Source organism: Loxodonta africana, chromosome 25, assembly GCF_030014295.1.
Source record: "Loxodonta africana isolate mLoxAfr1 chromosome 25, mLoxAfr1.hap2, whole genome shotgun sequence".
NCBI lineage: Eukaryota > Metazoa > Chordata > Mammalia > Proboscidea > Elephantidae > Loxodonta > Loxodonta africana.
Window position 1 is genome coordinate 8720521 of NC_087366.1, and position 25754 is coordinate 8746274.

At 38.4% G+C, this 25754-nt stretch overlaps 1 long non-coding RNA gene across 2 annotated transcripts in view; it reads right to left on the reverse strand.

Moving 5' to 3' along the window:
* The window catches only part of LOC111750918 (uncharacterized), a 463388-nt gene that overhangs the window by 335487 nt on the left and 102147 nt on the right, over positions 1 to 25754 (reverse strand). For both annotated transcript variants that reach the window (XR_010319348.1, XR_010319347.1), the window contains exon 3: positions 10783 to 10879. This is a non-coding gene — a long non-coding RNA (uncharacterized LOC111750918). The remainder of the gene's footprint in view (positions 1 to 10782; positions 10880 to 25754) is intronic.

Genomic DNA, 25754 nt, shown 5'->3' on the forward strand with positions numbered 1-25754 from the left:
CCTAGCATTCTTACAGTCCTTATTAATCTCCCATCAGTACCCCACTTACCCCTTATGTACATAATACTGAATTATGTAATTTTTCTAATCCCAACCCCCAGCGAATATGTTCTTTCTGTTTGTTCTGTGCCTAGAACTTCCTCCTCTACATACCACTTTTTCACCTGGGTATTTCCTACACACATTTCAAGATTTAGCTCAAAAATGGCCTCTTTTAGGGAGATTTAGCAAACTCTTCTTCTGAATTTTCATAGCATCCTGTGCATGTCTCCACTGTTGTCATTATCACATTGTATTTGTTTATTTACTAAACTGTCTTTTTTCTTGATTTTCAAGGTTCTTGAGAACAGGGATTATATCTTTTACCCTGTCTTTCCTATCCTTAGCACATGGTAGTTTCCCAATAAATATATGCTTTTTAAAAGTGAAAATGCAATGAATTCCTCCAGGATCTTCAAAGCAGAAGGGAAGAGAGCGATACACAATTGACCTGTTTAGTAGCCAGAAATCAGAATAAAAAACCTACTGAACAGTTCTGCAAAACACAAAAATAACTACTTGAGAACTTGAAAATGTGAACAAATGCAGAGAGAGTATAGAGGAAAGTTGCTTTTTTTTTTCTTTTTTCTCTTTCAATTTTATGTTCTACAAGTAATCCCTAGACAGGAAGCCACACCATGCTGGAGGTTAAAACTCATAGAAATCGTCCACTTTTGGGCCAGAGGAACCAGGAAAAGGAGCTTCTAAATGTTGGAGAAGGAGCCCTGGTGGCACAACAGTTAAGCATTGTTAGGCTGCTAACTGAAAGGTCAGCGGTTTGAACCTACCCATCAGTTTCTCAGGAGAAAGGCTTAGAGGTCTGCACCTGTAAAGATTACAGCCTAGAAAATCTATGGGGCAGTTCTACTCTGTCACACGGGGTTTCTTTGAATTGGCATCAATCCCACAGCACCTAATAACAACAACATAGGTTGGAGAATGAGGAGAGAATCACAGAGAATCCAATAAAGGAATGCTCTATTCCTGTGTATAAAGCTACACAAGTTCTAGACTAACGTCTCATCTATGCGTGCCTGGGTAAGACCCAAAACAGTACATCAAAGGCTAAGTTAACTGAACAGAGATTGGGAACAATCCATGTAAAAAGCAACATAGGGAGGGGTATTCACTAGTTAGATAGTAGGTAAGAACTACTTTAGGTGAAGGAAAAGACAACACACAGTACAGGCGAGGTTAGCACAACTAGACTAAATCAAAAGCAAAGAGGTTTCCTGAATAAACTGAATACTTTGAAGGCCAGAGTAGCCGGAGTGGGGGTTTGGGGACCATGGTTTCAGGGGACATCTAAGTCATTGGCATAATAAAATCTATTAAGAAAACATTCTGCATCCCACTTTGGAGAGTGGCTTCTAGGCTCTTAAAAGCTAGCAAGCTGCCATCTAAGATGCATCAATTGGTCTCAACCCACCTGGATCAAAGGAGAATGAAGAACACCAAGGACACAAAGTAATTATGAGCCCAAGAGACAGAAGGGACCACATAAACCAGAGACTACATCAGCCTAAGACCAGAAGAACTAGGTGGTGCCCAGCTACAACCAATGACTTCCCTGACAGGGAACACAACAGAGAACCCCTGAGGGAGCAGGAGAGCAGTGGGATGCAGACCCCGAATTCTCATAAAAAGACCAGACTTAATGGTCTGACTGGGACTAGAAGCACCCTAGTGGTCATAGTCCCCAGACCTTCTGTTAGCCCAAGACTGGAACCATTCCCAAAGCCAACTCTTCAGACAGGGATTGGACTGGGCAATGGGATAGAAAATGATACTCGTGAAGAATGAGCTTCTTGGATCAAGTAGACACTTGAGACTATGTTGGCATCTCCTATCTAGGGGGGAGATGAGAGGACAGATGGGGTTAGAAGCTGGCGGAATGGACACGAAAAGAGAAAGTGGAGGGAAGGAGTAGGCTGTCTCATTAGGGGGAGAGCAATTAGGACTATATAGCAAAGTGTATATAAATTTTTGTATGAGAGACTGACATGATTTGTAAACTTTCACTTAAACCACAATAAAAATTAAAAAAAAAAAAGCAATATGGAATTTACAGTGTGAGCCTATTAGGGTTGACTACTCTTTAAAAAAAACAAAAACAAAGCAAAAGAACAACAAACAAAGGACTTTCAAAGTTTTACAAGGGTTTACAACAGATCCCAGAGTTTATATAGCATTATATTTGCACAAGATGCAGATTAGAATTACTCAACATAGAACCAGAAAAATGTGATTTATTCTTAAGGAAAAAGACAATGAAAATGATGTCAGCCCAAGATAACCCAGATATTGAAATTATCAGGAAAAAAAAAAACTTTAAAGCAGATCTTGTATATATATACATGAAGTAAAGAAAAAGTCATTTGAAGTGAATGAAAAGACAGGAAATGTAAGACTTTAGACTATTTTTCCCCTTAAATTTCATAAATTTCCTAATTTATGCGTATATTCCTTCACTATTCCTTCCTTCTTTCATTAAGCTATTAATCTTCGTCGTGTTTGTAATTACTGTAGTTTTACTCAGATAACTCATGCCCTCTACTTTTGTTTCCAACTGCATCCTTCCGCAAGAGGTATTTTCATAAGCTCCACTAGGCTTTTTTTTTTTTTTTTAAACATATTGCTGTAAAAAACATTAGCATAGCACACTTATGAAAATACCTTTTAGGGGATGGCATGGGTGGCAAACAAATGCAGAAGGTACATGTTATTTGTGTAAAAATGCAGTATTTCTCTCTAACATTCAGTATTTTATGTGTATGTTCTCATTTATTTTTACCTTTTTTCAAGAGATTTATGCAATTAGTTGGTCTTTTCTAAGAAATAGTTTTTATTGCTGTTAATGTTCTTTATTATTGCTCCTCTTGTTGTTGTTTGTGTTACTGACCTCTGCTTTTATAATTATTTTCTTCCTTCTTGCTCACTTGGGTTTGCTCTCTTGCTTTTTTGTTTTTTTTAACCAATTTTTATATGAGGATATTTTGATAATATTTTTAGAATATCTCTTTTTCTGGCTAAATATATATAAGATTATCATTTATTTTCTTTTTTCTCTTACTTTTGAGCTAGTACCTATATTTTTGAAAGTGTTTTCATGTTCATTCAATTTTAAGTATTTTAAATTAATTATGATTTTTCTCTATAAACAAAGGATATATTTTAATAACAGCTTTTATGTATATTATAGAAATATATTCTTGTATTTTATATTTACATAATTTATGTATAATTTATATTTTATATAAATTTATACACACATAGGCATACAAGCACACACTCATTCTTAGTGGTTTCCATTTTCATTACACTGTAGTCAGCAAACATAACTTTTAAGATGTTGATTTAGTCGAATTTATTGAGACTCCTTTTTTGGACGTTACATACCCAGTTTTGTTATTTTCCAAATACAATAAAAGTAAGGGTATAATTCCTTCGGGATGTAAAGTGCCTATTGACACAAAGACATACACATACATTATTGTTATGTACCGTTGAGTCTGCTTCCACTCATAGCAACCCCATGTACAACCGAATGAAACTCTGCCTGGTCCTGTGCCATGTTCATGATCATTGCCGTGCTTAAGCCTGTTGTTGCAGCCACTGTGTCAATCCATGTCCTTGAGTGTTTTCCTCTTTTTTGCTAACCCCCTAATTTACCAAGCATGAGATTCTTCTTCAGGGACTGGTCCCTCCTGATCACATGTCCAAAGTATATGAGTAAAGTCTCACCAACTGTACTTCTAAGGAGAATTTTGGCTGTACTTCTTTCAAGACAGATTTGTTCATTCTTTTGGCAGTCTATGGTATATTCAGTATTCCTCAGCAACACCATAATTCAAAGGAATCAATTCTTCTTCAGTCTTCCTTATTCGTTGTCCAACTTTGACTTGCGTATGAGGCGATTGAAACACCATGGCTTGGGTCAGGCACATCTTAGTCCTTAAAGTGACATCTTTGCTTTTTAACACTTTAAAGAGGTCCTTTGCAGTATAGTTGCCCAGTGCAATGCATAATTTGATTTCTTGACTGCTACTTCCACGGATGTTGACTGAGGATGCAACTAATATGAAATCCTTGATGACTTCAATCTTTTCTCTGTTTATGGAGATGTTCATTTATTGGTGCAGTAGTGAGGATTTTTGTTCTCTTTATGTAGAGATATAATCCATAACGAAGGCTGTGGTCTTTGATCTTTACCAGTAAGTGTTTCAAGTCTTCTTCACTTTTGGCAAACAAGATTGTGTCACCTGCATATCACAGGTTGTTAATGAATCTTCCCCTAATCCTGATGCTGTGTTCTTTTTCATAAAGTCCACCTCCTGGGATTATTTGCTCAGCATACAAATTAAATAAGTATGGTGAAAGCTTACAACCCTGCTGCTCACCTTTCTTGACTTTAAACAAGGCAGTATACCCTGTTCTTTTTGAATGACTGCCTCTTTGTCTAAGTACAGGTCCCTCATGAGCACAATTAAATGTCCTGGAATTCCCATTCTTCAAAATATTCTCCATAATTTGTTATGATCCAAACAGTCCAGTGCCTTTGCATAGTGAATAAAACACAGGTAAACATCTGTCTGGTGTTCTTTGCTTTCAGCCAGGATCTATCTGACATCAGCAATGATATCCCTCATTCCACATCCTCTTCTGAATCTAACTTGAATTTCTGGCAGTTCCCTGTGGATGTACTGCTGCAACTGCTTTCGAAAGAACTTCAGCAACTCTTTACTTGTGTATGATATTAATGATACTATTCCCCAGTTTCCACATTCTGTTGGATCACTTTTCATTGGAATGGAAACAAATACGGATCTCTTCTAGTCAGTTGGCCGGGTAACTGTCTTTCAAATTTCTGGGTAGAGACGAATGAGCACCTCCAGCGCTATATCCATTTGTTGAAACATCTCAATTGGTATTCCATCAATCCCTACAGCCTTGTTTTTCGCCATTGCTTTCAGTGCAGCTTTGACCCCTTCCTTTAGTACCATCAGTCCTTGATCGTTTGCTACCTCCTGAAGTGGTTGAACACGGACCAATGCTTTTTGATCTATGACTCTGTGTATTTCTTCCATCTTCTTTTCATGCTTCCTGTGTCACTCAATATTTTTCCGGTAGAATACTTCAATAAAGCAACTTGAGGCTTGAATTTTTTCTCCAGGTCCTTTCAGCTTGAGAAATGCTAAGTGTGTTCTTCCTTTTTGGTTTTCTGTCTCCAGGTCTTTGCACATTTCATTACAATACTTTGTCTCCTTGAGCTGCCCTTTGAAATCTTCTGTTCAGTTCTTTTACTTCATCATTTCTTCCCTCTGCTTTAGCTACTGTACATTCAAGAGCAAGTTTCAGAGTCTTTTCTGACATCCATTTTTGTCTTTTCTTTCTTTCCTGTCTTTTTAATGACCTTTTGCTTTCTTCATATATGATGTCCTTGATGTCATTCCGTAACTCATCTGGTCCATGGTCATTAGTGTTCAATGTGTCAAATCTATTCTTGAGATGGTCTCTAAATTCAGATAGGATATACTCAGGAACATACTTTGGCTCTCATGAACTTGTTCTAATTTTCTTCAACTTCAACTTGAATTTGCACATAAGCAATTGATGGTCTGTTCCATAATAGGCCCTTGGCCTTGTTCAGACTGATAATATTGAGCTTTTCCACAGATGTAGTTGATTTGAGTCCTGTGTATTCCATTTGGTGAGGTGCACGTGTATAGTCACCATTTACATTGTTGAAAAAAGGTATTTCGAAAGAAGAACTCATTGGTCTTGCAAAATTCTGTCATGTGATCTCTGGCATCATTTCTACCACCAATGTCATATTTTCCAACTACCAATCCTTCTTTGGGTCTGACTTTAGCATTCCAGTCACCAGTAATCATAATTTCAGACTGCAGCAGTTGGTAAAAATCTTCAATTTCTTTATCTTTAACCTTAGTAGTTGGTGTGTAAATTTGAATAATAAGTCATATTAACTGGACTTCCTGGTAGGCATTTAGATATTTTCCTATCACTGACAGTGTCGTACTTCAGAAGAGATCTTGAAATGTTCTTTTTGATGATGAACCTGACGCCATTTCTCTTCAAGTTGTCATTTCTCACATTGGTGTAGTTAGATGCAGTTGAGTCGATTCCGACTCATAGCGACCCTATGCACAACAGAACAAAACACTGCTGGGTCCTGCTTCATCCTTACAATCATTGCTATGCTTGAGCCCATTGTTGCAGCCACTCTATCAATCCACCTCGTTGAGGGTCTTTCTCTTTTCTGCTGACCCTGTACTTTACCAAGCATGTTGTCCTTCTCCAGGGACTGATCCCTCCTGACAACATGTCCAAAGTATGCAAGATGCAGTCTGCCATCCTTGCTTCTAAGGAGCATTCTGGTTATACTTCTTCCAAGGCAAATTTGTTTGTTCTTTGGGCAATCCATGGTATATTCATTATTCTTCGCCAACACCACAGGTCAAAGTCTTCAGTAGCTATTTCTTCTCATTTTGAGTAATGCCACATCTGCAAATGAAGTTTCTGAACACTTGACTCCATCCAAGTCATTGAGGTCAACTCTGATGAGGCAGCTCTTCCTCAGTCGTATTTTGCGTGCCTTCCACCCTGAGGGGCTCATCTTCCAGCACTGTATTTGACAATGTTCTGCTGCTCTTCATAAGGTTTTCACTGGCCAATTTTTTCAGAAATACACTGACATGTCTTTCTTCTTAGTCTGTCTTAGTCTGGAAGCTCTGCTGAAAACTGTCCACCAAGGGTGGCCTTGCTGGTATTTAAAATAGACGTGGCAAAGCTGCAAGTATCACAGCAACACACAAGTCACCACAGCACAACAAATTGACAGACCTGCACAGACACATACATATACACTTATATTTTAATCTTAATAGTGGCATATTTCATTTCCTTTTGCTTCAGTTTTTTGTTTTATGCTAATTTGGTGATAGTCTAAAATGAGTATAATAATACGTACAAATGCAATTAAATACAGTTACCAGTTAATTTTCCTGTAATTCTGTCAGTTTTGTCAGATGGTGTTGCACACATTTTGAGACTGTTGTTATGCTTATAATATCTTCTTGATTTTTTGTTTCTTTTAACTACATGGAGCCCTGGTGGCACAGTGATTAAGAGCTATGGCTGCTAACCAGAAGGTCGGTAGTTTAAATCCACCAGAGACTTCTTGGAGATCCTGTGGGGGCAGTTCTACTCTGCCCTATAGAGTTCCTATGAGTCAGAATGGACTCTACAGCAATGGGATTTTTGTTTTTTTACCTATATATGCCAACCCTCTTTTTCTTATTAGTTTTTAACTTTTAGTTTCCTTCTACTTGAAGTTTTCTTTTACTTTATATTTTCAACTCACATAAATGCATATATATATATATATATATAAATTTATCTCCCCCAATACATGACTTTGCTGGATTGTTTTTATAACATGATTTGACAATCTCTTTTGATTTATGAATTAATCTAATTCTATTGAAATTACTATTATGTGGGGACTTATTTTTGTAAATTTACTTTGCATTTTCTCTCTATATATTTCTTTTCCTTTTTTTTTGCTTCCATTAGATGGATGAATATTTTATGTTATTTTAAGTTACACATATTATATTTATATGAATATTTTATTATTTTTCCTTTTAAATTTGTTAAGGTTGTAAATACTAGTATCTCCTCTCTGCATATGACACTCTCATCTTCTCATGTTTCATCTCTTCTCTCCTCACCTAGCTATACTGATATTATTTGCTATTTAGTTCTGTTTGTAATATATGTGTGTTTTTCTTGTTTTTATTTCTTGCTTATTTTTAAGTGACAATAAGCAATATTAATGTATTAGTTTGTTTCTACTTTTAATACATCTACTTCTGCTTAATTGTTTATTATCTTCTTAGGGTAGCTCCTCTGAGAATTTATTTGATTTTTTTTTTTTCTTTTTGGAATGGAAGTTTTTATAGCTGCTTTTATTCAGTATGGTAGTCACTAGCCATATTTCAAGGAACCCCAGTGGTGCAATGGTTAAACACTCATCTGCTAACCAAAAGGTCAGTGGTTCAAACCTGGTTCCTCAGGGAAAAGACTTGATTGATGATCTGATCCTGTGAAGATTACAGCCTAGGAAACCCTATGAGACGATTCTACTGTGTCACATGAGGTCACTATGAGTCAGATTCAACTTGACAGCACACAATAATAGCCAAATTTCACTATCGAGCAAAAAGTCCTACTGAGAAAAACCCCCCAGATCACATGTAATTTCACTTTTACATTTGAATGATAATTTGGCTAAGTATAAAACATAAGATTTGGACCTTGTTCTTAGTACTTGGGAAAGATTCTTCTTTTATTCAGTGTTGGCAAGTTCAGTGTCAATCTCTTTCTTTGTAGAAACTGCAATACATTTTCCTATTCTTATTATAAATATTAAAATACTTGTTATAATCATCTTGAAGTTATATTGTTGTTGGGCAATTTTTTCTTAGACATTATTTCTTCAAAATATTCTTCCCCTCTGATTACTTTTTTGTGTCCGGAACTTTAGGTATAAGGTTATTGGTATACCTATTTTAGCCACTATATTAGGACTCCCAGTGGCACAATGGCTAAGAGCCCACCAGTGGCTTCACAGGAGAAAAGACTTGGGGATCTGCTCCTGTAAAGATTTCAGCCTAGGAAACTCTGTCTTGTAGGGTCACTATGAGTCAGAATCTACAACAGCCTCCATATATATTAATTTTTTTTTTTTTTGCATTGTCTATTTCTTTTATTCATATTGTTTGCTTTTGGCAAGTTCTTTGGCATCATTATCCAGCTATATACATTCTACTTTTAATCAATAACCCAGCTATTGATTTTTTTTAATTCAAATATCATATTTTCTATAATAAGGATTTCTCCTTCTTGTTCCCATTATTTGCCTTTAACTCTTTTAGAAAATTTTAGATGTATTTTGATTCTTTTTTTCAGTTGTCAGTTATGGTAATTTTGTTTTGTATAGTATAAACTATTCAGCTTTAATTCTTACTTTAATATGCATTTCTGTTTCTCAAATTTTTCTTATCTCCCCACTCTCTTGAGTTGCATTGAGGGGTGAAAGGTTGACATTCTGGACTTCTGTTCTTCTTAAGGGGAAGAAATTGGGAAATATGCTTCCAAACAAAGAGACCTTAGTACCACTGACTGAATATATCTGCCCTGCAGATTAGTTACCTTGGCCTTCAAGTCATTTTCTCAGCCTCATGTTTGGGTATTATTCTTTTTCAGAACTCTTTCCTTCCCAAATTGTAATCTCCTTGCCCAAAATGTGTAGTGATAGGGTGGGAAAAGTTTCACCTTGTCTATTTAAGAGTATTTTATTAGTGTCTCATTCTAGACAGATTTGTCTCTGGTCCTAGAAGAGCTGGGTTGACTCTTGCTATTCTGCCCTCATCATTTCTTCCATTCACTTTGGCTACTCTATATTATCAAGAGGAAGTTTCAGAGTCTCTGCTAACTTCCATTTTGGTCTTTTCTTTCTTTCCTGTCTTTTTAATGACCTTTTGGTTTCTTCATATCTGATGTCCTTGATGTCGTTCCACAATTTGTCTAGTCTTCAGTCATTAGTGTTCATTGCATCAAATTTATTTTTGAGATGGTCTCTAAGTTCAGATGGAATATACTCAAGGTCATACTTTGGCTTTCGTAGACTTGTTCTAATTTTCTTCAGCTTCGACTTGCTTGCATATAAGCAATTGATGACCTGTTCCACAATTAGCCCCTGGCCTTGTTCTGACTGATGATATTGAGCTTTCGCATTCTCTCTTTCCACAGGTATAGTTGATTCCTGTGTATTCCATCTGGGGAGGTCCATGTGTACAGTCATCATTTATGTTGTTGAAAAATGATATTTGCAAAAAAGAAGTCATTGGTCTTGCAAAATTCTCTCATGCTATCTCCAGCATCATTTCTATCACCAAGACCACATTTTCAAACTACTGATACTTCTTTGTTTCCAACTTTTGCATTCCAATTGCAAGTAATTATAAATGCATCTTGATTGTATGTTTGATCAATTTTACGTGCAGAAGTTGGTAAAAAAAAAAAAAGCCTTCAATTTCTTCATCTTTGGCCTTAGTTTTTTGTGTTGTTCAAGAAGGGCACTCAAAAGAGACAAAGTAAAGTATTTTAATGCAATGTGCAAAGACCTCGAGATAGAAAACCGAAAGGGAAGAATACACTCTGCAGTTCTCAAGTTGAAAGAACTGAAGAAAAAAAATCAAGCTTTGAGTTGCAATACTGAATTGCAATACTGCAATACAGGTAAAATATTGAAAGATGCAGGAAGGATCAAAAGAAGATGGAAGGAATACACACAGTCACTTTACCAAAAAAGAATTGGCCCATGTTCAAGCATTTCAGGAGGTAACATATGATCAAGAACCAATGGTACTAAAGGAAGAAGTACAAGCTGCAAGGAAGATACGTGCAAAAAACAAGGCTCCAGGAATTTATAGACTACAACTGAGATGCTTCAAAAAATGGATGCAGCACTAGAGGTGCTCACTTGCCTATGGTAAGAAATTTGGAAGACAACTTTCGGGCCAACAGACTGGAAGAAACCCATATCAGTGCCCATTTGAAAGAAAGGCAATCCAATGAAATGCAGAAATTATTGAACAATATCATTAATATCACATGCAAGTAAAATTTTGCTAAAGATCATTTAAAAGCACTTACAGCATTACATTTGACAGGGAACTGCTGGAAGTTCAAGCCAGTTTCAGAAGAGGATGTGGAATGAGGGATATCATTGTTGACGTCAGGTGGATCTTGGCTGAAAGCAGAGAATACCAGAAAGATGTTTACTTACATTTTATTGACTCTGCAAAGGCATTGACTGTGAATAATAACAAATTATGGATAACATTGCAAAGAATGGGGATTCCAGAACACTTAATTGTGCTCAAGAGAAACCTGTATACAGGCCAAGAGGTGGTCATTTGAACAGAACAAGGGGATACAGTGTAAAGTCAGTAAAGGTGTGCATCAGGGCTGTATCCTTTCACCATGCTAATTCAGCCTGTATGCTGAGCAAATAATTCAAGAAGTTGGAATATATGAAGATAAACATGCATCAGGATTGGGAGAAGACTCATTAACAACCTGCATTATGCAGATGATACAACCTTGCTTGCTGAAAGTGAAGAGGACTTGAAGCACTTATTGATGAAGTTCAAAGACTACAGCCTTCCCTATGGATTACATCTCAACATAAAGAAAACAAAAATCTCCACACCTGGAGCCATAAGCAAAATGGTGATAAATGGAGAACGTACTGAAGTTGTCAAGGATTTCATTTTACTTGGATCCACAGTCAACACCCAAGTAAGCACACTCAAGAAATCAAATGATGTATCTCGTTGGGCAACTGTGCTGCAAAAAAACCTCTTTAGAATCTGTGAAACATTTCATAACATGGAGGAACCTGGGAGGCATTATGCTGAGTGAAATGAGTCAGTTGCAAAAGTACAAATATTGTATAAGACCACTATTATAAGAACTCGAGAAATAGTTTAAATTGAGAAGAAAACATTCTTTTTGTGGTTATGAGAAGGGGGATGGAGGGAGGGTGGGAGAGAAGTATTCACTAATTAGATAGTAGATAAGAACTACTTTAGGTGAAGGTAAAGATACCACACAATACAGGGGAGGTCAGCACAATTGGACTAAACCAAAAGCAAAGAAGTTTCTTGAATAAACTGAATGCTTCCAAGGCTGCGTAGCAGGGGCAGAGGTCTGGAGACCATGGTTTCAGGGGACATCTAAGTCAATTGGTATAATAAAATCTATTAAGAAAACATTCTGCATCCCACTTTGAAGAGGGGCGTCTGGGGTCTTAAATGCTAGCAAGCAGCCGTCTAAGATGTATCAATTGGTCTCAACCCACCTGGATCAAAGGAGAACGAAGAACACCAAAGACACAAGGTAATTATGAGCCCAAGAGACAGAAAGGGCCACATGAACCAGTGACTACATCATCCTGAGACCAGAAGAACTAGACGGTGCCCAGCTAGAACCAATGACTGCCCTGACATGGAACACAACAGAGAACCCCTGAGGGAGCAGGAGAGCAGTGGGATGCAGACCTCAAATTCTCATAAGACCAGACTTAATGGTCTGACTTAGACTAGAAGGACCCTGGTGGTCATGGCCCCCAGACCTTCTGTTGGCCTGGGACAGGAACCATTCCCAAAGCCAACTCTTCAGACATGGATTGGGCTGGACAATGTGTTGGAGAGGGATGCTGGTGAGGAGTGAGCTTCTTGGATCAGGTGAACACTTGAGACTATGTTGGCATCTCCTGCCTGGTGGGGAGATGAGAGGGTGGAGGGGGTTAGAAGCTGGCGAAATGGACATGAAAAGAGAGAGTGGAGGGAGAGAGTGGGCTGTCTCATTAGGGGGAGAGTAATTGGGAGTGTGTAGCAAGGTGTATATGGGTTCTTGTGTGAGAGACTGACTTGATTTGTAAACATTCACTTAAAGCACAGTAAAAATTATTATTATTATTATTTTTAAAAAAACTCTTTAAAGTGTTAGAAAGCAAAGATCTCACTTTGAGGTCTAAGGTGCACCTGAACCAAGCCATGGTATTTTTCTGCCACCTCATATGCATGTGAAAGCTGAACAATGAATAAGGAAAACCAAAGAAGAATTGATTCCTTTGAATTATGGTGTTAGTGAAGAGTATTGAATATACGAGGGACTGCCAGAAGAACAAACAAGTCAGTCTTGAAGGAAGTACAGACAGAATGGTCTTTGGAAGCAAGAACGGTGAGATTTCGTCTCACATATTTTGAACACGTTATCAGGAAGGATCAGTACCTGGAGAAGGATATCATGCTTGGTAAGGTAGACGGTCAGCGAATAAGAGGAAAACCCTCAATTAGATGGATTGACATAGTGGCTGCAACAATAGGCTCAAGCATAACAATGATTATGAGGAAGGTGCTGGGCCAGGCAGTCTCCTTCTGTAGTACATGGGGTTGCTATGAGTCGGAACTGACTCGATGGCACCTAACAACATTCTGCCTTCAGTGACCATTTTGTAGACAATGATCCATCCTGAGCATTATGGAATAGAGAAAGGTGCATATAAGCTTTCTAGTTTTCTTCTGCCTTAACCCTGCACTAATAACCAAGTTCTCTTCCACTCTAATCTGTGTACCCACCATCTTCCCTTTTGGTGCAACATTCATATAAGATCACTTAGTGGTCTCTCAGTTTTTTACATTAGTTTTACAGACCCACGAGACTATCTGATTTTCAAATAACCAAAAGATAGCAGTTATCCATATATTTAGCCTTTTCAAGAATTGTCAGAAAGTCATAAGGACAGATTTTACACAGATTATTATTATGTATTTTAAAAACTGCACCTTCAGAAAGCCAAATGTTACTTGACTCAAATTTATAACAATGGGAGGCGGGGCCAAGATGGCGGACTAGGTGGATACTACCGCGGATCCCTCTTGTAACAAAGACTCGGAAAAACAAGGGAATCGATCACATACATAACAATCTACGAACTCTGAACAACAAGCACAGACTTAGAGACGGAAAACGAACAAATACAGGCAGACAGCGACCGTTTTCAGAACTAGGGGCCAGCGTACCAGGCAGGTGACCTTCGGAGCCCGATCTGGGGCAGAGCCCAGGGGGGCAGACGGCACAGACAAGGGGCCTAGCCCTACCCCCCCGAACCCATCCCAGGAGGAAGTCTAGCTGGTTGGCAAGGGCGGCGTAGCGGCGCAGCCGGAGGGAGAAGCACCCGGGAGGCAGTGACTGATATTGGCGTGGGGAGAGCAGCTTCCCAGCCGGGGAGCCGTCCCGCCGGGAATTTGGCGAGAAGCGGGTGGGGCGCGAGCAAGGGGGATCAGCTATATTTCCCTAAAGTGACCCCGGGGTGGCGCCCACACGTTCGTGCGGGGGGACGCCCACCCAGTTCACGCGTGTGGAGCGGAGCACCGGAGGGAGAAGTTGCCAGGAGGAAGTGACAGGTCTTGGAGCGGGGAGAGCAGCGTCCCAACCCGGGAGCCGTCCCGCTGGGATTTTGGCGAAAGCGGGGGGGCGTGAGCACGGGGTCCAATTATATTCTCCTGAATAGACCCTGGGGACAGGCCCACCCGTTCTTGCGGGAGACTCCCACCCAGTTCACGCGAGCGGTGCTGCGCACCGGAGGGAGAAGTCCCCAGGAGGAAGTGACTGGTCTCGGAGTGGGGAGAGTAGCATCCCAACCGGGGAGCCATCCCGCCCAGATTTTGGCGGACGGGGGCGGAGCGTGAACGCGGTGATCAGCTCTATATTCTGTGGTGCTACACTCCTAGGTCTCTGATCCATCCCCCACCCTCCCCAGGCGGCTCCATTAACATCCAAATACCTGGAGCCAGAGGGAGAATTCAGATAGGGATTTGACTGCATTTTTTTTAGCTGATTACCTGGAAAATCTAGTTTCCCAGTGATGGCTCGGAGACAGCAGTCCATATCAAACCACATAAAGAAACAGACCATGACAGCTTCTCCAACCCCCCAAACAAAAGAATCAAAATCTTTCCCAAATGAAGATACAATCCTGGAATTATCAGATACACAATATAAAAAACTAATTTACAGAATGCTTAAAGATATCACAAATGAAATTAGGCTAACTGCAGAAAAAGCCAAGGAACACACTGATAAAACTGTTGAAGAACTCAAAAAGATTATTCAAGAACATAGTGGAAAAATTAATAAGTTGCAAGAATCCATAGAGAGACAGCATGTAGAAATCCAAAAGATTAACAATAAAATTACAGAATTTGACAATGCAATAGAAAGTCAGAGGAGCAGACTCGAGCAATTAGAATGTAGACTGGGACTTCTGGAGGACCAGGGAATCAACACCAACATAGCTGAAAAAAAATCAGATACAAGAATTAAAAAAAAATGAAGAAACCCTAAGAATCATGTGGGACTCTATCAAGAAGGATAACTTGCGAGTGATTGGAGTCCCAGAACAGGGAGGGGGGACAGAAAACACAGAGAAAATAGTTGAAGAACTCCTGACACAAAACTTCCCTGACATCATGAAAGACGAAAGGATATCTATCCAAGATGCTCATCAAACCCCATTTAAGATTCATCCAAAAAGAAAAACACCAAGACATATTACCATCAAACTTGCCAAAACCAAAGACAAACAGAAAATTTTAAAAGCAGCCAGGGAGAAAAGAAAGGTTTCCTTTAAGGGAGAATCAATAAGAATAAGTTCAGACTACTCAGCAGAAACCATGCAGGCAAGAAGGGAATGGGATGACGTATACAGAGCACTGAAGGAGAAAAACTGCCAACCAAGGATCATATATCCAGCAAAACTCTCTCTGAAATATGAAGGAGAAATTAAGATATTTACAGATAAACACAAGTTTAGAGAATTTGCAAAAACTAAACCAAGACTGCAAGAAATGTTAAAGGAGATTGTTTGGCCTGATGACCAATAATATCAGGTACCAGCACAATACAAGGTCACAAAACAGAACATCCTGATATCAACACAACTCAAATAGGGAAAGCACAAAAACAAACGAATTAAGACTAATTCTAAAAAATAAATAAATAAACAAAATAATACACACAACAGGAAATCATGGAAATCAATAGATTAACGATCACAATAATCAAAAAGGTACTAAATATAGGCGGCATTGAACTGCCAGATGGCGAGTGATACAAGGCGATATAGAAGGATACAAGTTAGGTTTTTACTTAGAAAAATAGCGGTAAATAATAAGGTAACCACAAAAAGAAATATCAATTCCATAACTCAAGAAAAAAGCCAAGAAAAACGTAACGACTCAACAAGCACATAGTTAAACATTATGAAAATGAGGATCTCACAAGCTACTAAGAAAAACGTCTCAGCACAAAAAAGCATGTGGAAAAATGAAATGGCCAACAACACACATGAAAAAGCATCAAAATGACAGCACTAAAACTTATTTATCTATAATTACGCTGAATGTAAATGGACTAAATGCACCAGTAAAGAGACAGAGAGTCACGGACTGGATAAAGAAACATGATCCATCTATATGCTGCCTACAAGAGACACACCTCAGACTTAGAGACACAAACAAACTAAAACTCAAAGGATGGAAAAAAATATATCAAGCAAACAATAAGCAAAAAAGAAGAGGAGTAGCAATATTAATTTCTGACAAAATAGACTTTAGACTTAAATCCACCACAAAAGACAAAGAAGGACACTATATAATGATAAAAGGGACAATTGATCAGGAAGATATAACCATATTAAATATTTATGCACCCAATGACAGGGCTGCAAGATACATAAATCAAATTTTAACAGAATTGAAAAGTGAGATAGACACCTCCACATTTATAGTAGGAGACTTCAACACACCACTTTCGGAGAAGGACAGGACATCCAGTAAGAAGCTCAATAGAGACACGAAAGACCTACTTAACAACAATCAACCAACTTGACCTCATTGACTTATACAGAACTCTGCACCCAACTGCTGCAAAATATACTTTTTTTTCTAGTGCACATGGAACATTTTCTAGAATAGACCACATATTAGGTCATAAAACAAATCTTTGCAAAATCCAAAACATCGAAATATTACAAAGCATCTTCTCAGACCACAAGGCAATGAAACTAGAAATCAATAACAGAAAAACTAGGGAAAAGAAATCAAATCCTTGGAAAATGAACAATACCCTGCTGAAAAAAGACTGGGTTATAGAAGACATCAAGGAGGGAATAAGGAAATTCTTAGAAAGCAACGAGAATGAAAATACTTCCTATCAAAACCTCTGGGACACAGCAAAACCAGTGCTCAGAGGCCAATTTATATCGATAAATGCACACATACAAAAAGAAGAAAGAGCCAAAATCAGAGAACTGTCCCTACAACTTGAACAAATAGAAAGTGAGCAACAAAAGAATCCATCAGGCACCAGAAGAAAAGAAATAATAAAAATTAGAGCTGAACTAAATGAATTAGAGAACAGAAAAACAAGTGAAAGAATTAACAAAGCCAAAAGCTGGTTCTTTGAAAAAATTAACAAAATTGATAAACCATTGGCTAGACTGACTAAAGAAAAACAGGAAAGGAAACAAATAACCCGAATAAGAAACGAGAAGGACCACATCACAACAGAGCCAAATGAAATTAAAAGAATCATTTCAGATTACTACGTAAAATTGTACTCTAACAAATTTGAAAACCTAGAGGAAATGAATAAATTCTTGGAACAATACTACCTACCTAAACTAACACATTCAGAAGTAGAACAACTAAATAGACCCATAACAAAAAAAAAAAGAGATTGAAACGGTAATCAAAAAACTTCCAACAAAAAAAAGTCCTGGCCCAGATGGCTTCACTGCAGAGTTCTACCAAACCTTCAGAGAAGACTTAACACCATTACTACTGAAGGTATTTCAAAGCATAGAAAAAGACGGAATGCTACCCAACTCATTCTATGAAGCTACCATCTCCCTGATACCAAAACCAGGTAAAGACATTACAAAAAAAGAAAATTTTAGACCTATATCCCTCATGAACATAGATGCAAAAATCCTCAACAAAATTCTAGCCAATAGAATCCAATAACACATCAAAAAAATAATTCACCCTGATCAAGTGGGATTTATACCAGGTATGCAAGGCTGGTTTAATATCAGAAAAACCATTAATGTAATCCCTCACATAAATAAAACAAAAGATAAAAACCACATGATCTTATCAATAGATGCAGAAAAGGCATTTGACAAAGTCCAACACCCATGTATGATAAAAACTCTTACCAAAATAGGAATTGAAGGAAAATTCCTCAACATAATAAAGGGCATCTATGCAAAGCCAACAGCCAATATCACTCTAAATGGAGAGAACCTGAAAGCATTTCCCTTGAGATCGGGAACCAGACAAGGATGCCCTTTATCACCGCTCTTATTCAACATCGTACTTGAAGTCCTAGCCAGGGCAATTAGGCTAGACAAAGAAATAAAGGGTACCTGGATTGGCAAGGAGGAAGTAAAGCTATCACTATTTGCAGATGACATGATCGTATACATGGAAAACCCTAAGGAATCCTCCAGAAAACTACTGAAACTAATAGAAGAGTTTGGAAGAGTCTCAGGTTATAAAATAAACATACAAAAATCACTTGGATTCCTCTACATCAACAAAAAGAACACCGAAGGGGAAATAACCAAATCAATACCATTCACAGTAGCCCCCAAGAAGATAAAATACTTAGTAATAAATCTTACCAAGGATGTAAAAGACCTATACAAAGAAAACTATAAAACTCTGCTACAAGAAATTCAAGAGGACATACTTAAGTGGAAAAACATACCCTGCTCATGGATAGGAAGACTTAACATAGTAAAAATGTCTATTCTACCAAAGCCATCTATACATATAATGCACTTCCAATCCAAATACCAATGTCATATTTTAAGGGGATAGAGAAACAAATCACTAATTTCATATGGAAAGGAAAGAACCCCCGGATAAGCAAAGCATTACTGAAAAAGAAGAAGAAAGTGGGAGGCCTCACTCTACCTGATTTCAGAACCTATTATACAGCTACAGTAGTCAAAACAGCCTGGTACTGGTACAACAACAGGCACATAGACCAATGGAACAGAATTGAGAACCCAGATATAAATCCATCCACATATGAGCAGCTGATATTTGACAAAGGCCCACTGTCAGTCAATTGGGGAAATGATAGTCTTTTTAACAAATGGTGCTGGCATAACTGGATATCCATTTGCAAAAGAATGAAACAGGACCCATACCTCACACCAGGCACAAAAACTAACTCCAAGTGGATCAAAGATCTAAACATAAAGACTAAAACGATAAAGATCATGGAAGAAAAAATAGGGACAACCCTAGGAGCCCTAATACAGGGCATAAACAGAATACAAAACATTACCAAAAATGATGAAGAGAAACCAGAGAACTGGGAGCTCCTAAAAATCAAACACCTATGCCTATCGAAAGACTTCACCAAAAGACTAAAAAGACCACCTACAGACTGGGAAAGAATTTTCAGCTATGACATCTCAGACCAGCGCCTGATCTCTAAAATCTACATGATTCTGTCAAAAACTCAACCACAAAAAGACAAACAACCCAATCAAGAAGTGGGCAAAGGATATGAACACACATTTCACTAAAGAAGATATTCAGGCAGCCAACAGATACATGAGAAAATGCTCTCGATCATTAGCCATTAGAGAAATGCAAATTAAAACTACGATGAGATTCCATCTCACACCAACTAGACTGGCACTAATCCAAAAAACACAAAATAATAAATGTTGGAGAGGCTGCGGAGAGATTGGAACTCTCATATACTGCTGGTGGGAATGTAAAATGGTACAACCACTTTGGAAATTCATCTGGCGTTATCTTAAACAGTTAGAAATAGAACTACCATACAACCTAGAAATCCCACTCCTCGGAATATACCCTAGAGATGCAAGAGCCTTCACACAAACAGATATATGCACACCCATGTTTATTGCAGCTCTGTTTACAATAGCAAAAAGCTGGAAGCAACCAAGTTGTCCGTCAACGGATGAATGGGTAAATAAATTGTGGTATATTCACACAATGGAATACTACGCATCGATAAAGAACAGTGACGAATCTCTGAAACATTTCATAACATGGAGGAATCTGGAAGGCTTTATGCTGAGCGAAATGAGTCAGTTGCAAAAGGACAAATATTGTATAAGACCACTATTATAAGATCTTGAGAAATAGAAAAAACGGAGAAGAACACATACTTTTGTGGTTACAAAGGGCGGAGGGAAGGAGGGAGGGAGAGGGCTTTTTATTGATCAATCTGTAGATAAGAACTGCTTTGGGTGAAGGGAAAGACAACAGTCAATACAAGGAAGGTCAGCCTAATTGGACTGGACTAAAAGCAAAGAGGTTTCCAGGATAAAACGAAAGTTTCAAAGGTCAGCGGAGCAGGGGCTGGGGTCTGGGGAACATGGTTTGAGGGGACTTCTAAGTCAATGGGCAAAATAATTCTATTATGAAAACATTCTGCATCCCACTTTGAATTGTGGCGCCTGGGGTCCTAAATGCCAACAAGTGGCCATCTAAGATACATCAATTGGTCTCAACCCACCTGGAGCAAAGGCAAAGGAAGAATACCAAGGTCACACGACAACTAAGAGCCCAAGAGACAGAAAGGGCCACATGAACCAGAGACCTACATTATCCTGAGATCAGAAGAACTAGTTGGTGCCCGGCCACAATCGATGTCTGCCCTGACAGGGAGCACAACAGACAACTCCTGAGGGAGCAGGAGACCAATGGGATACAGTCCCCAAATTCTCATGAAAAGACCATACCTAATGGTATGACTGCGACTAGAGGAATCCCAGAGACAATGCTCCCCAGAACTTCTGATGGCACAAGACAGGAACCATCCCCGAAGACAAATCATCAGGCATGAAAAGGACTGGTCAGTGGAGGGGAGAGAGATGCTGATGAAGAGTGAGCTAATTAAATCAGGTGGACACAGGAGAGTGTGTTGGCAACTCTTGACTGGAGGGGGGATGGGAAGATAGAGAGGGAAGATGGCAAAATCGGCACGAAACGAGAGACTGAAAGGGCTGGCTCAATAGGGGGAGAGCAAGTGGGAGAAGGGAGTAAGATGTATGTAAACCTACATGTTACAGACTGATTGGGATGGTAAATGTTCACTTGAAGCTTAATAAAAATTAATTAAAAAAAATTTGTAACAATGAACTTGTTAAGCATTATAACTGAGAAAATGAAATTATTCTATGTATACAATGAAATTTGTGACCATATAAATAAAACACATTAGGTGTACACTTACAACATTATTTAAATAATTTTTTCTTGTTTTATGTTTGGATCCAAAGCAGATGGTATAATTTAGGTAAAATCATGGCATTAGGTGCAAAGCAAACTGCAAGAAATCTCTCAGTAAACTCTTAAACTCCATGGCTCAATGACAGCTTTTGCAATTAGTTTAGACTGTTTGTTTCTTGAGGCAACTGTAAAACCTACAGCTATGTAGTCACTTTCCAACGAAATTGGTACACATCATAAAAATTGCACTTGAGTTAATTGGTGCATTGGCTGACAGATTCAGTGAGGAGGCCAAGCCCTGAGCGATCCAGTTATTGCTTAAACTGCTCTGTTCTAACTATGTTGGCTAGGTTCATTGAGAAGGCTATGCTTCCGCAAGGCTTATATAAGGCACAAATTGAGGACTTTGGTTTCTAGGGTTGTCAATCTGACACCTTTCATAAGCATCAAACACTCAAATTACAAAAAATAAAAAGACACAGTCTACACTAGGATATTTTATAAATATCAGGTAATGATGTTATTTGACTTAGAAATATGTAGCAAATGGACCTTCTGGTAACTAGGTGGAGAAAAGGCCATGAATGATATAAAATGTATCCGTCTTTAAATTAAAAAAAAAAAAAATTATAAAATGTAGCCTAATATTTTAATGTTCAAGAAATTTGGCTCTTTTTCCTCATTTGACCTCAACGTCCTTCTCATTCACTGAGTGGAAATAAACTTTGAACTCATTTTAAAAAGTTATTTACTTTGAGTACTTTTTAAAACAAGGATTCCTGGTGTGTCTATTTAGGGAGCACTTTTCAGTGGAAAACAAATGCATTAGGATAATTACTCTTAAACCTAAATGCTTTCCCTTTAGGAGAGCATAAATAGAACCAATGAACAGTGACTCCCTCGTTTGTTTTCAAAGTCATTTATAGCAAATAGAAGAGAATATTTCTCAAAGTGTATTTAGGATATTAAACATTAAAAAAATTAAAAGCAATTTAGAATTTAATAGATTATTCTGTGTAAGCCTAAACACTCAATTTTTTCAAATAATAGTTCCAAGAAACAATATATATATATTGCTTCAATTTCAGTGCTTTGACCATTGGACATCAAAAGGCATTTAATATTTTATCCTGTTAGTTGTACATAGAAGAATAGTAAGCCATTGAACATGGCCTTAAATTAATTATAATGCTACAAAAAAAAAGCTGTTACAGAATAGCATTACTCACTTCCTGATATATGACATTGATTCAAACTTATCTATGGCTTTGTAGGAACACTGGAATTTTTAGCTTTCCTGGGAGGTAGCCACAGGATCCAGAGAGAGCAAAAGCTAGAACATCTGCTTATATTTGGATGCAGGCCACACCCTCAAGGAAACTCACAGCAGATCTCATCATGGGAGTGATCACATATAAACACTGAGAATCACAGCCCAGCCAAGCTGACACACAATCTTAACCATCACAGCCATCCTTTCTGGCTTCTGGGTGGGGGCCCCTTGGCCAAGGACTTCAACCTCATACTCCAGGCCCACTGGGATGGCAGCCCTTCTCGCTCGGCTTTGGGCAGCCTTATTGTCCTAGCCCATCCAAGTGGTGATCTCACCTCCTCAGCCCCTGTAGGCTTCCTTCTCCTGCTCCTGGGGCATGGCACCCCATCCCCTCAGCTTTGAGCAGTGGCTAAACTTAACGGCAGCCCCAAACTCTGGAACAAAGTAGGTGCGCATCTGACTCTTTGAAACCCAGGATGCGATGACTTAGCCTTTAAAACCTAGGAGGCTCTGCATCCATCCTTTTTATTGCGCTTTAAGTGAAAGCTTTTTTTTTTTTTTTTGAAAGCTTACAAAGTCGGTCTTTCAAAAAAAACTTATACACCCTTGCTATACACCCCTAGTTGCACTCCCTCTGAGACAGCATACTCCTTCCCTCTATTCTTTATTTTCGTGTCCATTCGACCGATTTATGACCCCCTCTGCCTTCACATCTCTTCTCCAGACAGGAGCTGCCCACATAGTCTCATGTGTCTACTTGATCCAAGAAGCTCAGTCTTCACCAGTATCATTTTCTATCCCACAGCCTAGTCCAGTCCCTGTCTAAAGAGTTGCCTTTGGGAATGGTTCTTGTCTTGGGCTAACAGAAAGTCTGGGGACCATGACCTCTGGGGTCCTTCTAGTCTCAGTCAGACCATTAAGTCTGGTCTTTTTACAAGAATTTGAGGTCTCATCCCATTGCTCTCCTGCTCCCTCAGGGGTTCTCTGTTGTATTCCCTGTCAGGGCAGTCACTGATTGTAGCCAGGCTCCATCTAGTTCTTCTGGTCTCAGGCTGATGTAGTCTCTGGTTTATGTGGCCCTTTCTGTCTCTTGGGCTCATAATTACCTTGTGTCTTTTGTGTTCTTCATTTTCCTTTGCTCCAGGTGAGTTGAGACCAACTGATACATCTTAGATGGCCGCGTGCTAGCATTTAAGACCCCAGATACCACTCCCCAAAGTGGGATGCAAAATGTTTTCATAATACATTTTATTACGCTAATGACTTAGATGTCCTCCGAAACTATGGTCCCCAAACTCCTGCCCCTGCTATGCTGGCCTTCAAAGCATTCAGTTTATTCAGGAAAGTTCTTTGCTTTTGGTTTAGTCCAGTTGTGCAAATCTCTTCTGTATGGTATGCTGTCTTTCCCTTCACCTAGAATAGTTCTTATCTACTATCTAATTAGTGAAAAGTCCTCTCCCTCCCACCCTCCCTACCCTATAACCATCAAAGAATATTTTCTTCCGTTTAAGCTATTTTTTGTGTACTTATAATAGTGGTATTATACAATATTTGTCCTTTTGCAACTAATTTCACTCAGCGTAATGCCTTCCATATTCCTTCATGTTATGAAATGTTTCATGGTTTCATCATTGCTCTTCATCGATGTGTAGAATTCCATTGTGTGAATATACCATAATTTATTTATTCATTCATCTGTTGATGGGCCAATTGGTTGCTTCCACTTTTTGCAATTGTAAACAATGCTGCAATGAACATGGGTGTGCATATATCTGCTTCTGTAAAGGCACTTATTTCTCTAGGCTATGTTCTGAGGAGTGGGATTGCTGGGTTATATGGTAGTTCTGTTTCTAGCTTTTTAAGGAAGTGCCAAATCGGTTTCCAAAGTGATTGTATCATTTTACATTCCCACCAACAGTGTATAAGTATTCTAGTCTCTCCACAACCTCTCCAAAATTTATTATTTTGTGTTTTTTGGATTAATGCCAACCTTGTTGGAGTGAGAGGGAATCTCATTGTAGTTTTGATTTGCATTTCTCTAATGGCTAATGATCGTGACCAATTCCTCATGTATCTGTTAGCGATCTGAATGTCTTCTTTAGTGCAGTGTCTGTTCATATCCTTTACCCATTTTTTAATTCAATTATCTGTCTTTTTGTAGCTGAGTATTTGCAGTATCATGTAGATTTTAGAGGCCAGGCGCTGATCGGAAATGTCATAGCTAAAAACTTTTCCCCAGTCTGTAGGTAGTCTTTTTACTTTTGGTGAAGTCTTTGGGTAAGCACAGGTGTTTGATTTTTAGGAGCTCCCAGTTATCTAGTTTTCCTTCTGCATCTTTAGTAATGTTTTTTTATACCATTTACGCCATGTATTAGGACTCCTAACGTTGTCCCTATTTTTTCTTCCATGATATTTATCATTTTAAATTTCATATTTAGGTCTTTGACCCTTTTTGAGTTAGTGTTTGTGCATGGTGTGAGGTTTGGCTCTTGTTTCATTTTTTTGCAGATAGATATCCAGTTATGCCAGCACCATTTGTTGAACAGGCTGTCTTTTCCCCATTTAACTGACTTTGGGCCTTTGTCAAATATCAGCTGCTCATATGTGAATGGATTTATGTCTGGATTCTCCATTCTGTTCCATTGGTCTATGTCTCTGTTGTTGTAGCAGTACCAGTCTGTTTTGAGTACTGTGGAAGTATAATAGGTTCTAAAAGCAGGTAGAGTGAGGCCTTCCACTTTGTTCTTCTTTTTCAGTAATGCTTCACTTATCCAGGTCCTTTTTCCCTTCCATATGAAGTTGATGATTTGTTTCTCCATCTCATTAAAAACTGTCATTGGAATTTGGATCGGAATTGTGTTTTACCTATCGATGGCTTTTGGTAGAATAGAAAATGTTTGATCTTCCTATCCATGAGCAAGGTATACTTTTCCACTTTATGTAGGTCTCTCTTGGATTCTTGCATTCATATTGTAGTTTTCTTTGTACAAGTCTTTTACATCTCAGGTAAGATTTATTCCTAAGTATTTTATCTTCTTGGGGGCTACTGTAAATGGTATGGATTTGGTGATTTCCTCTTCGATGTTCTTTTTGTTGGTGTAGAGGACTCCAACTGATTTTTGTATGTTTACCTTGTATCCTAATACTCTGCTGAACTTTTCCATTAGTTTCAGTAGTTTTCTTGAGGATTCTTTAGGTTTTTCTGTGCATAAGATCCTGTCATCCATGTACCTCCAGTACAGTGATGAATAAGGGTGGTGATAAAGACCATCCTTGTCTTGTCCCCGATCTCAAGGGGAATGCATTCAGACTCTCTCCATTTAGGATGATGTTGGCTGTTGGCTTTGTATAAATGCCCTTTATTATGTTGAGGGATTTTACTTCTATTCTAATTTTGCTAAGAGTTTTTATCATGAATGGGTTTTGAACTTTGTCAAATGCCTTTTCTGCATCAATCGATAAGATCATGTGGTTCTTGTCTTTTATTTGTACGATGG